This window comes from Salvelinus fontinalis, chromosome 24, assembly GCF_029448725.1.
Source record: "Salvelinus fontinalis isolate EN_2023a chromosome 24, ASM2944872v1, whole genome shotgun sequence".
Lineage (NCBI taxonomy): Eukaryota > Metazoa > Chordata > Actinopteri > Salmoniformes > Salmonidae > Salvelinus > Salvelinus fontinalis.
The window spans coordinates 13,299,005-13,311,485 of record NC_074688.1 but is presented as its reverse complement, the minus strand read 5'-3'; the positions used below and the strand labels follow the sequence as shown (position 1 = coordinate 13,311,485).

General features: G+C 45.4%; 1 long non-coding RNA gene across 1 annotated transcript; it reads left to right on the top strand.

The window, feature by feature from the left end:
- Positions 1–1,767: 1,767 nt before the first annotated feature.
- Positions 1,768–5,777, top strand: LOC129822635 (uncharacterized). Its single transcript, XR_008754498.1, has 2 exons — positions 1,768–2,005; positions 5,454–5,777. It is a non-coding gene; the product is annotated as an uncharacterized LOC129822635 (long non-coding RNA).
- Positions 5,778–12,481: the final 6,704 nt, after the last annotated feature.

Below are 12,481 nucleotides of genomic sequence, written 5' to 3'. Positions count from 1 at the left end.
AGACATTAAGATAGCGCCCCCCAGTGTAAAGTTCACCTTACTCTCCTGTTCCTTTCTGCTGAAGAGGCTCAATAGGAAGCAGCTGGCCTCCTTGTCGTTGTGTCCTTGGGTACTAAAGTCCTCTGCTTTCGCTGAGCTCTAAAATGAGGCCCTAAAGACAAAATGATTAGCTCATTTCCAAACCATGTAAATCCAACTTCTCCTCCCGCAAACACACACACGCAATCACACTCTCATTATTAGTCAAGGAGATTCAAACTCATTTCCATAAACAGTCAAACAGAATGGTCATTACAATTGTGCCTCGGCTCAGACACAAAGCATGGAGGTAACTGATGATCAAAGAGGATGGTGGGGGTAGGAGGAGAGGGGGATAGATAGAGAAACCAAAGAGAAAGTACAGGGGAGTGTTGGCGATAAGGATGTTGGGTAGAGCAGAGAGACTTCAAAAGCAGAACTCCAACAGCGCAGCATGGGGGATAATGTTTATAGAGAGCCTGTAACCCTCACTCACTGTCTGAAAGCAGATACTCTGGACACTGCCCACCCCTATTACTCTCACTGATTGTCCAAGGTAAGTCCATAGGACACTGTCAGCCCTGCTTTTACAGTCTAATCCTTCTCTTCTCTCCACAGCGTGCTCCCAGGCCTGTAACTTATAACTCTCCTCCTGCAGTTCCAGTGGTGTGCATTATGCAGAGCTTTGTTCAGCCCGGTGTGTACCCTGGCCTTGGTAATCTCTCTCAGTGTTGTTGTCAGTGCCTGTGGTCATCTGTTTTCCATCCGGTGGTGGTGTAATTGTGCTTATTTAGCAAGACACCCCCTCTCCTCCTCAGCCCCAAACCCCCAACCCCTAACCCCCCACCCCCTTTACACCTCCACCACTCACCAGCTGCCTGCAAATTTGAGGGATGCTCTGCATTCCTGGGGCATGAGTGTGACTGTGGTCCCCCCTTTTCCCATTCTCCAACAAAAATTGTGTGTTAGGGTTCGTGTGTCAGGAAGTTATAAATGGTGTGTTTGTCTGTTTGGTATTATGGCAAGGAAAAGTGAGTGAGTTTGTGTGTTTATGTGTGTGTAAGCTCTTCATTCTGAAAGGCACCTCAGTCTGGCGCCCCCCCCCCCCCCCCCCCTCGGGCGGGATAGGACCTGTAACAGTGGGCCAGTTCACCCCCGGTACTCCCCCTCTCCTCAAGCCCGCTCCCACCCATCACCTCATCTTTAGCAGGCTGATGACAGAGCCATGAAACTCCACAGAGCCAACCGCAGGAACTGACCCCAAATCAGCCATGCCAGAGACGAGGAACAGAGGAGAGAAAGAGAGAGGGAAGGAAGGAAGGAAGTTATCAAAGGAACGAATTAGAGGGAGGAAGAGTTGGAGAGGTTATAGTGTGATAATAGAAAAGAGTGAGAGACAAAAAGGGAGGAAAGACAAAGGGAATGTGAGGAAATGCGAGAGAAAGAAAGTAGTGTGGTAAAAGCTAGGAAGAATACTTCTCCACTAAGTATGATGTCATGACTTTGGCTCTCTAGAGCGTGGAGGGGAGGTCCTAAAGGGAAGTTGATATCTTGGTAGAAAAGGGGACTGAAATCCGAGTGACCCCGACTAAAATTGAAAGCAGTTGCGAATCCTCTGGAGGACCGAAGTGTTTGCGATCCAGACTCCGCTCCCAGTTCCCACGACACCAAGCGACCTCCACTTCTCTTTTTTTCTCCACTTCCCCTCTATTTTCTCTTTCTTTCTCTCATTCTTTCGTTGGTCCCCGTGCCTATAAATGGGAAGTCTGGTGGCATTTTGGACCGTTGGTCATAACCAGTCACACTTAAAAAAGCAAAACGAAGAGGGGGATGGGTTCACTGGGTTGGAGTGGAAGATGCTTATAAAAAGCGACCTTGAGAATGATAAAATGTCTATGAAATGGAAAAAGGTTTTGGCGGATGGTTTAGGAGATGGTGAGGTGGCTAGACTACACCATGTCCCCTCTTTTCCTCCAAACACTTCCTGGTATGTGGCTCTATTTCACTGATGATTTTGATTTGTGAAAGTGTGAGAGGAAAAACCGAGAGCAGTATGATGATAGAGGGAATGTGTGGAGGAGGGAAAGTGTTGTCAAAGACATATGTTGGGCAAAGTGTTGATGGGTTTATACATGTTTGTAAGTCGAGGCCATGAGAACCTTTCAGGCCATGAGAACCTTTCAAGCATAAAACAAGATTAACAAGATACAAGATATGTTATGTAATGTTAATATAATAATAACAATATATAACATTTAGCAGAAACTTTTATCCAAAGCGGCATACATTTTACGTATGGACACCGGGAATCGAACCCACAATCCTGGCTTGGCAAGTGCAATGCTCTACCAACTGAGTCAATGATGGTGAAGTGTTGTGTATGGGTATTTAGTCTATTTAACAGTATCCAAGTTAAATATGTGGCTACACCTGTATGAAGAGGTACGTACTGTGTATGTTCTCCCAACCTCTTCATTTCGGACGCCCATTCTATGATAGAGTGCCATTATCACGACTTCCGCCGAAGTCGGCTCCTCTCCTTGTTCGGGCGCGCTTTCGGCGGTCGACGTCACCGCTCCATTTTTCATTGATCCATTTGTTTTGTCTTGTTCCCTGCACACCTGGTTTTCATTCCCCAATCACACTGCATGTATTTATTCCTCTGGTCCCCCTCATGTCTTGTGTGAAATTGTTTGTGTTACGTGTTAATTGTTGACACGGCAGACTGGTTTGCTTATACCGTGTTGTTCACGAAGATGTTTATTGTTAAATATCAATTATTGGGACTGTTTTGCGCGTTTTGCACTTTTGCCTATTGGCTGGAGGTTTTGACGCAGTTGCGTCCGTCTGTTGGTTTCTCCTGCCTCAATAAATTGTGCGCCTGAACACAACTCTCTGCTCTCCTGCACCTGACTTCGCTACCAGTACGCACACACCTGACAGCCATAACAAATATTGGTCTTTCTTTTAATGCAGACTGTATGCTAAATGCCGCCAGACTCCATGTTACATCAGGGATACGTTTATAACCTATTGTTACCTTGAGATGAAGACCAAATGGCCCTTGATGGCTGTACGTCTCTAAACCTCCCTTGCCAGGACAACAGACCAATCAGGGCCTTGATGGCTGTACGTCTCTAAACCGCCCTTGCCAGGACAACAGACCAATCAGGGTGTTGTATCTACTGCGAGTTAAAGCCAGGTGAAATCTGTGTCGTATTCCTCATGGTAGCCAAGTCGATGTGTGTGGTAAACTTTACAGGCAATTCACTGTATTGATGACATTAGAGGAATGGGAGAGAGGCGTTCTTAGTCGAGCAGCTATTCACCTCCGGGGTAGGACTCTTCAGTTTGGTGTCAAACCTGAGGGAAGTTAAGCTATTTTCAGGTCATTTCAGTTGTGGTGTAACTGAACGACTTGGACTTTACGAGATGCAATCGTCAGTGTTTAGGAATGTTTTGGTGGAGATTCAAAGGTGTAATTAACCGCTAGTCAAACAACATTGTGTGTAGAGACTGAGAAAAAAGTTGAAGACATGCACATTTTTACCACGGTCAGTATTTCATTCTTATGGTTATACCGGTAATGTGGAAACCGTGTTAGTACTTTGCTTGTAACGACATGATGAGGTGAAATTAGCCTATGAAACGCTGGCTATGAAACGCTCTACCCATAATGCTTCTCCTCCTCTCTTGACGTCTTCTCCCAGACACATGTCAGTCACACCACTCAGACACAAACAGGGAAATACTCTGGAGTGAGACTTGAATGGGGTAGCCACTTTGTAGTTTGCCAGCGATGATTACAGACCACATCGAGCTATTGAGCTATTTAATTTGAGACAATGAAAACAGAGATACCAGGGAGTTTACCTGGGGGGGGGGGGGGGGGGGGGGGGGGGGGGGCGTGAGAAGCAACTGTACTCTCTCATTACCCTCAGAGACACTTCCATGGTGATCCTGCCGCAGGGAACAGATGAGTAATAGATAATTGTGCAGACATAACGGATGATTCATTGTAGGCAAGGCGACAAAGTTGACACTGGCACAGTCATGAGTTCAAATGTGGCTACGTCCATTGCACAACTGTAAGATTATTCAGTCTTATATGAATAATCCATGTTTACTGTTCAAAGGTAAATCCGCTGGTTTGAACGTGACTAGCTCTCTGTATGCATATGACCATGTTAGGTAACTGAAGTCATCTAAGAGCTGGCTTTTATTTCCCATACACCTGGAGGGATGGAGCTTCATCTGACACCTATATTTGGCTGAATCATTTTGTGGTTTGAGTTGTAAGGTCTAAGTGAAACCAGGCGAGTCTCCTCAGGCCACAGGCTCGGAGTGGGTCTTTCACCACGGTTGTGGAGGTAGAGAGAGGACCCACCGCAGGGAAAAAAGATGAGAGGCTTTTAAAGGTGTGCTGACAAAGGTATTATGAACAGGGAGACAATAAGACAGTGTAACAAACTCTCTCTCTCTCGCTCTCTCTCTCGCTATCTCCCAGACAATCATGAAGTACACACATTCCAGACTAACCAACACATCCTAGTAGGCTACAGAGATATTTACATAAATAACTTCCCAGACACATCATCATATGCTACGGTCACAAGAAGCAGGCCTCCTTAATGTCCCTAGAGTTTCTAAGCAAACAGCTGGAGGCAGGGCTTTCAACTATAGAGCTCCATTTTTATGGAATGGTCTGCCTACCCATGTGAGAGACGCAGACTCGGTCTCAACCTTTAAGTCTTTATTGAAGACTCATCTCTTCAGTAGGTCCTATGATTGAGCGTAGTCTGGCCCAGGAGTGTGTAGGTGAACGGAAAGGCACTGGAGCAACGAACCGCCCTTGCTGTCTCTGCCTGGCCGGTTCTCCTCTCTCCACTGGGATTCTCTGCCTCAAATCCTATTACAGGGGCTGAGTCACTGGCTTACTGGTGCTCTTCCATGCCGTTCCTAGGAGGGGTGCGTCACTTGAGTGGGTTGAGTCACTGACGTGATCTTCCTGTCTGGTTTGGCGCCCCCCCCTTGGGTTCGTGCCGTGGGGGAGATCTTCATTGGCTATTCTCGCCCTTGTCTCAGGATAGTAAGTTGGTGGTTGAAAATATCACACTAGTGGTGTGGGAACTGTGCTTTGGCAAGGTAGGTGGAACTGTGCTTTGGCACGGTAGGTGGGGTTATATCCTGCCTGTTTGGTCCTATTCGGGGGTATCGTTGGACGGGGCCACATTGTCTCCCGACCCCTCCTGTCTCAGCCTCCAGTATTTATGCTGCAATAGTTTATGTGTTGGGGGGCTAGGGTCAGTCTGTTATATCTGGAGTATTTCTCCTGTCTTATCCGGTGTCCTGTGTGAATTTAAGTATGCTCTCTCTAATTCTCTCTCTTTTTCTCTCTTTCTTTCTTTCTTTCTTTCTTTCTTTCTCTCTCGGAGGACCTGAGCCCTAGAACCATGCCTGGCCTGGCCTAGCCAGTCTCCAGATCTCAACCCCATAGAAAATCTTTGGAGGGAGTTGAAAGTCCGTGTTGCCCAGCAACAGCCCCAAAACATCACTGCTCTAGAGGAGATCTGCATGGAGGAATGGGCCAAAATACCAGCAACAGTGTGTGGAAACCTTGTGAAGACATACAGAAAACGTTTGACCTCTGTCATTGCCAACAAAGGGTATATAACAAAGTATTGAGATAAACTTTTGTTATTGACCAAATACTTATTTTCCACCATAATTTGCAAATAAATGCATTAAAAATCCTACAATGTGATTTTCTGGATTTTTTTGCCTCATTTTGTCTGTCATAGTTGAAGTGTACCTATGATGAAAATTACAGGCCTCTCTCATCTTTTTAAGTGGGAGAACTTGCACAATTGGTGGCTGACTAAATACTTTTTTGCCCCACTGTAGCTGCAGGAAGTAGGGGTGCTGCACCCTCTGAAAAATCGTAATGAAAGGGAAAAAAAACATTTAAAAAATTGTCATGTATTTGGGCACTGGGCCTTTACATGTCCTGTATTAGCGGACCGATATAGCAATCTGCAGCGTGGACAAAACCTTTTTTCCAGCCCCCCCCCAGAGAGAAACATACACACGCAGTATATGCCAATACCAGGAAAGAGGGTGACAAACAGTTAGGGAATGTCTGCCACTTAGGGGGGCTTAAATCGAGGGCCCGCCTCCCGTTAGGGGAGCCTGCTGTATTCAATTAGTGTGTATTCACCACATCATGAAAATACATGTCCCTTTCCCTGACCTCCTCTGGGTCTTTTAACCCTTTCTCTATCATGATGTAGGTAGTCACATGTTGTCCTCTGTGGTAGTCACACCCTGATCTGTTTCACTTGTCCTTGTGCTTGTCTCCACCCCCCTCCAGGTGTCGCCCATCTTCCCCATTATCCCCTGTGTATTTATACCTGTGTTTTCTGTCTGTCCGTGCTAGTTCGTCTTGTTTGTCAAGTCACCCAGCATTTTTGTCTCAGCTCTTGCTTTTCCCCAGTCTCTCTTTCTCGCCCTCCTGGTTTTGACCTTTGCCTGCCCCTGACCCTGAGCCTGCCTGCCGTTCTGTAACTTTGCCCCACCTCTAGTTTACTGACCTCTGCCTGTCCTTGACCTGTCTATTGCCTGTCCCTGTTGGATTATTAAACTGTTGTTTATTCAATGTTGTCTGCATCTGGGTCTTGCCTTCAAACCTGATAGGTAGAGCATGGCGCATGCAATGCCACGATCGTGGGTTTTATTCCCACTGTGGGCCACCCAAACAAATCATGTTTGCATGCATGTTAGTTGCTTTGGATATATAATAATACATGACTTCTCCTTTAGGAGCTCTCCTATTGTCTGATGGGTTATTGCTGTCTCAGCGATTAGCAACCACGACTGCAGACCGTCTTGCTCTCCCAGACTCCAACATCTGTCACGAGTTTCTATCTCTGTCGGCCTCCCTTTCTCTCTCTCTCTGTTTCTTCATCCCAATGTTCCCATATCTGGTGAGCTGGAGCCAGGATCCCTGCATAGTGAGAGTAGTAATCAAAGCATTGGGTTCTTATTCGTCCTCGTATGACATCAGAGGGTGATGTAATCTGCCAAATTAGACACACAGTTAGAATGTTCTACCACAGCCCTCTCTTTTCCCCAAAGAGACCCTATAAAGTACACATCTTAATGTTCGTTCTAAGCATACGAAACTGAGAGACAAAGGAAAGAGATGATGTGTGAAATAGTTTGGAGACACAGTTAAGCCATCTTGATAAACTAATCTGTCTGTCGCTATCTTTCCATCTCTTTGTTGTGCGCTTAGTCTCACAATCTTTCTCCCCCTCGCTCAAATCTGTTCACTCCTTCTCAATCACGCTCCCCAATTCCTTCCCCTCCTCCCTCTCTTCCTCTCTTCCCTCTCCCCTGCTCTCTCCAGTCTCACGCTAGAGGATGGGACAGTGTGTGTGGGGTGGAGGCTGTTCATCTCTTCCCCCTAACCTCTGCCCCACACCGCCCTCCCTATGACGCTACTAGCTTGACACACCTGTATTTGGGGAGTTTTTCCCATTCTTCTCTGCAGATCCTCTCAAGCTCTATCAGGTTGGATGGGGAACGTCTGCACAGCTATTTTCAGGTCTCTCCAGAGATGTTCGATCGGGTTCAAGTCCGGGCTCTGGCTGGGCCATTCAAGGACATTCAGAGACTTGTCCCGAAGCCACTCCTGCGTTGTCTTGGCTGTGTACTTAGGGTCGTTGTCCTGTTGGAAGGTGAACCTTCACCCCAGTCTGGGGTCCTGAGTGCTCTGGAGCAGGTTTTCATCAATGATCTCTCTGTACTTTACTCCATTCATCTTTCCATTGATCCTGACTAGTCTCCAGTCCCTGCCACTGAAAAACATCCCCACAGCATGACGCTTTACCGTAGGGATGGTGCCAGGTTTCCTCCAAATGTGACTCTTGGCATTCAGGCCAAAGAGTTCAATCTTGGTTACATCAGACCAGAGAATCTGGTTTCTCACTGTCTGAGAGTCTATAGGTGCCTTTTAGCAAACCCAAGCGGGTTGTCATGTGCCTTTTACTGAGGAGTGGCTTCCGTCTGACCACTCTACCCTAAAGGCCTAATTGGTTGAGTGCTGCAGAGATGGTTGTCCTTCTGGAAGGTTCTCCCATCTCCACAGAGGAACCCTGGAGCTCTGTCAGAGTGACCATCAGGTTCTTGGTCACCTGCCTGACCAAGGCCCTTCTCCCCCGATTGCTCAGTTTGGCCGGGCGGACAGCTCTAGGAAGAATCTTGGTGGTTCATAACTTCCATTTCAGATCTGTGCCTCGACACAATCCTGTCTCGGGGGCTCTATGGACAATTCGTTCGACCTCATGGCTTGGTTCTTGCTCTGACATGCACTGTCAACTGTGGGACCTTATATAGACAGGTGTGTGCCTTTCCAAATCATGTCAAATTAATTGAATTTACCACAGGTGGACTCCAATCAAGTTGTAGAAAAATCTCAAGGTTGATCAATGGAAACAAGATTAGGTATTATGTATTAAACTAGATTATGTATTATTTCTTACAATGTTCAAACTGAAATGGTCCACCCACACAGACAGTGTAGTGAAGAAGACGCAACAGTGCCTCTTCACCCTCAGGAGGCTGAAAAAATGTGTCTTGTCGCCTAAATCCCTGACAAACTTTTACATATGCACAATTGAGAGCATCCTGTCGGACTGTATCACCGCCTGGTACGGCAACTACACCGCCCTCAACCGCAAGGCTCTCCAGACGGTAGTGCAGTACAGGTGGATCAAAGCTGGGACCGAGAGACTGAAAAACAGCTCAAGGCCATCAGATTGTTAAACAGCCATCACTAACTCAGAGAGGCTGCTACCTACATACAGACTCAAGTCATTGGTCACTTTAATAAATAGATCATTATCCACTTTAAATAACGACACTCTAATAATGTTTACATATCTTGCATTACTCATCTTATATGTATATACTGTATCTTATACCAGCTATTGCATCTTGCCTATGCCGCTCGGCCATCGCTCATCCATATATTCATATGTGCATATTCTTATTCCATCCCTTTAGATTTTTGTGTATTAGGTAGTTGTTGTGGAATTGTTAGATTACTTGTTAGATATTACTGCACTGTCGGAACTAGAAGCACAAGCATTTTACTACACTCGCATTGACATCTGCTAATCATGTGTATGTGACCAATAACATTTTATTTTATTTTATTTTGACCTGAGCTCAATTTTGAGTCTCATAGCAAAGGTTCTGAAAATTATGGAAATAAGTTATTTCATTTTTTTTTTATACATTTGCAAATATTTCTAAAAACCTGTTTTTGCTTTGTCATTACAAGGTATTGTGTGTAGATTGATGAGAATTTGTATTTATTTAATCCATTTTAGAATATGGCTGTAACGTAACAAAATGTGGAAAAAGTCAAGGGAATACTTTCCGAATGCACTGTACATGGGGTCCATGTAGCTGTGAATGCTCATGTCAGAGAGGCTTTCCTTAGAGGCTCTTCCTGATCCACACTTTATGGGTGGTCAGTAATCATATGGCTCTGCACAGCTGCCCCCACCAAGAAGACCTCAGGGACTAGATTACAGACAGTTAGTACAACTCCACCAGGTCCACTTATTCAACTCTTCCCTTTGTAGACTAATGACAACAACTGTTTGGGGAGTTATTTTTTACAGTGTGTCAGTGTAGTGTGTCTTGGCCCTGTTGCTAATGTGTAGATTCATCCTCATTAAGGTTTGGATCCCATGTGGGGTGATACCCCCCCCCCCCCCCCCCCCCCCCATGGCGCACCTCAACTCCAACATTTTCAGACACCATTTAAGAGTGTGAGGGTCTTGAGATAGAGGTGTGAGGGGGGTTTAAGGACAGGGGTGCAAACACTGTAACTGCCACCAGCTGTGGCAATAGAACACTGTTGGCAAAGCACTTCTTATACCCCTGTTGTCATAGCAATGGGTGAAAGGGAGGGCAAAGGGGTAATTTTGCTGAACTTCGGGGTCCTTGGCAACCCACTGCTGGAAGGTGAGCATCGTCTTCTAGTTTCAAGATGCACGGGGCAGGAAGTTGGGGGACTGTTTTCTTGGCCAAAGGCTACGACCATTTCCTGTTGTTGGTCTGGTCACTGCATGCTCAGGCCTGGGGTCGATGGGCCCTATGTCGTTTACCGTGCTCATTGTCAAAATATAGTGTCAACGCTACAGTATGAGCCGCACAAAAGCTGAAACTGGGAAAGCCCGTGTGTGCATTACACTCTTAGAAATCAAGGTGGAACCAAAAAAGATTATTGAGAGCAATGCCATAGGGAACCAATTTAGGGTATCTGAAGAGCCATAAATGTGATGATTCTTTGAAGAACCAAAAAATAAATAATCCAAAACGAGAAACGTTTCAGCTCTCCAGGACTGGAATTGAATAGTCCTGCTGAAGGGTTTTAAGCCTTATTTGCATATATCCCAGGGTGCATTTTGAGTGAATTTTGGAGTTACCAGTGCCACCTAATACTGTGTTTGCAAGTAACAGAGACATGTTTGTTGCATTCATTCACTTTCAGTTCTGTGGCTTTCACCAAGTGAGATCCTAAGTGAATAAGGGTGTCATTAAAATGTTATTGTTTAAGACAATACAATACATTTTTTCATAAGGCCTTCTTTTGGGGGCCTGGTTTTAGCCTGAAACTCATAGTTTACAGGCAACATCAGGCTTGGAAGTCACATTATGCTGGCTCGCAAAATGATGTGTAATTCCTATTCAGCCAAATTGTGGATATCTAACATTATTCATTTTTACTCACCCGCAACCTGCATTCGAAATGACTGCCAGGGTTGGGAAAAATAACATATGAGACTGTCTTAAATATCTAAACTGATACAACCATTTCAATAAGTGCAATAAGTTCAGGTAACAGATTGGAATAATTTAGAAAAATTTACAAGACTAATTAGTCCATCAATATACACGCAAAACATATATATCAAAACCAAAAAATTCTAAAACTCAACCTGCAATAGTGCATGCTGAGAAATATGATAATGATAGGCTAGCTTTTGGTTCAATTCTGGTTATTAACATTAACAATTTGGCTGTTGACACTTTGCTTCTTGAAAGTCCAATATCTTTCAAACTTGACTGCTGACATGCAAAACATTTTGTGACTGATTACCAAAATATTGTTTTTGAGTGGAGTTTTCCTTATCAGGTAAGAGATCTCCAAGGAACCTTAAGAGCTGAGGAAGAACCATTTAAGAACCTTTATTGTTATTCAGTGTAGGGAAAGGGGAGGGGTTACTTAAAAAAAACACATGGTAAAGTTTTTTTCAAGACCCAGAGTTCTCTCTGAATAAAAGTATTACTGCTGGTTCTTATCTGCTCTGGAGATTCTAATGTAAAACATGACACTAATTATTTTACTTGCTTGGTAAGCTTGTTGATGAAGGAACATGTTCTCCTAGATAGCATCCATTACATCAGAAGATAATGAAAAAAACTTATCAGCTTTTTAACTTCCATCTTGAGGAAAAAATTGTTCAGAGGGATAGGAATTTGGACACCGGTAATGTTAAGTAACAAGAACAGCCACATCTGAATTGTTGCGTCACTTGTTCTTGAAATGACAAACAGCAGAGGACAAAATGACATGGCCGCTTCCACTGACACTGTTCCCCCACACTTCTCAAAATATCGGCCTAACTACAGCCTCTGTCGGAGGCCTGTAATTTCCTCCACTGTAACAGGCCTAGAGCTAGTGACTGTCAGCTGTGTGTGTTCCCTAGCACATGCTCGGACTCATCCAGGTAACCTACGCAATCCCTCCTCAGGGATGTTCAGCTGCCATTTTAAAATCAAAAAACCCTTCCAGCTCACTCACCTTATTACTCCAGCCAAGCTGTCCCACCTCGGCTGTTGCTACAAGTCTGACGTGATGACTGGTTTCCCACAGCAGGTGCCTGACAGGGTGATTAGTCAAAGGGCCAATCCCTGGCTTCCCAGGGTGAGAGGTGACCTGTGCTGGAAAGCGGGTGTGTCTGTGTAAACCACTGGGTACAGTAGTCACCTGAGGGCTGCCACTCAGTCACTCATCATAGTTCGGATGGAGCTCTGTGCAGTTAAACAGCTACGGGTCAATGCCAGTGACCAGGCAAGGGTAATTAAGAGTAACATGAGCCTGCGCTACTCTGGGCCCAGACAGTGCTAGCTGCTAGTGGTAACAAGGCTCACAGGGCCAGGCAGGGGCTAAAAACCACCGCAGTGTATATGTAGGTCATTGGGATGCGTGTGGCTTTGGCTGGGCCCCGGGCCTAATCTACGGGCTTGCTCCAGTCAAGCACTTTCAGCTGTGGTGAAGATGGAGCGTGTGTTTTTCCCCCTGCACTCTGCGGCTGGTGGTTTAGGTTTAGCAATGCTGGCTGCAGAGAGACTGGCTATAGTCCTGTAATATTTCAACATAGTG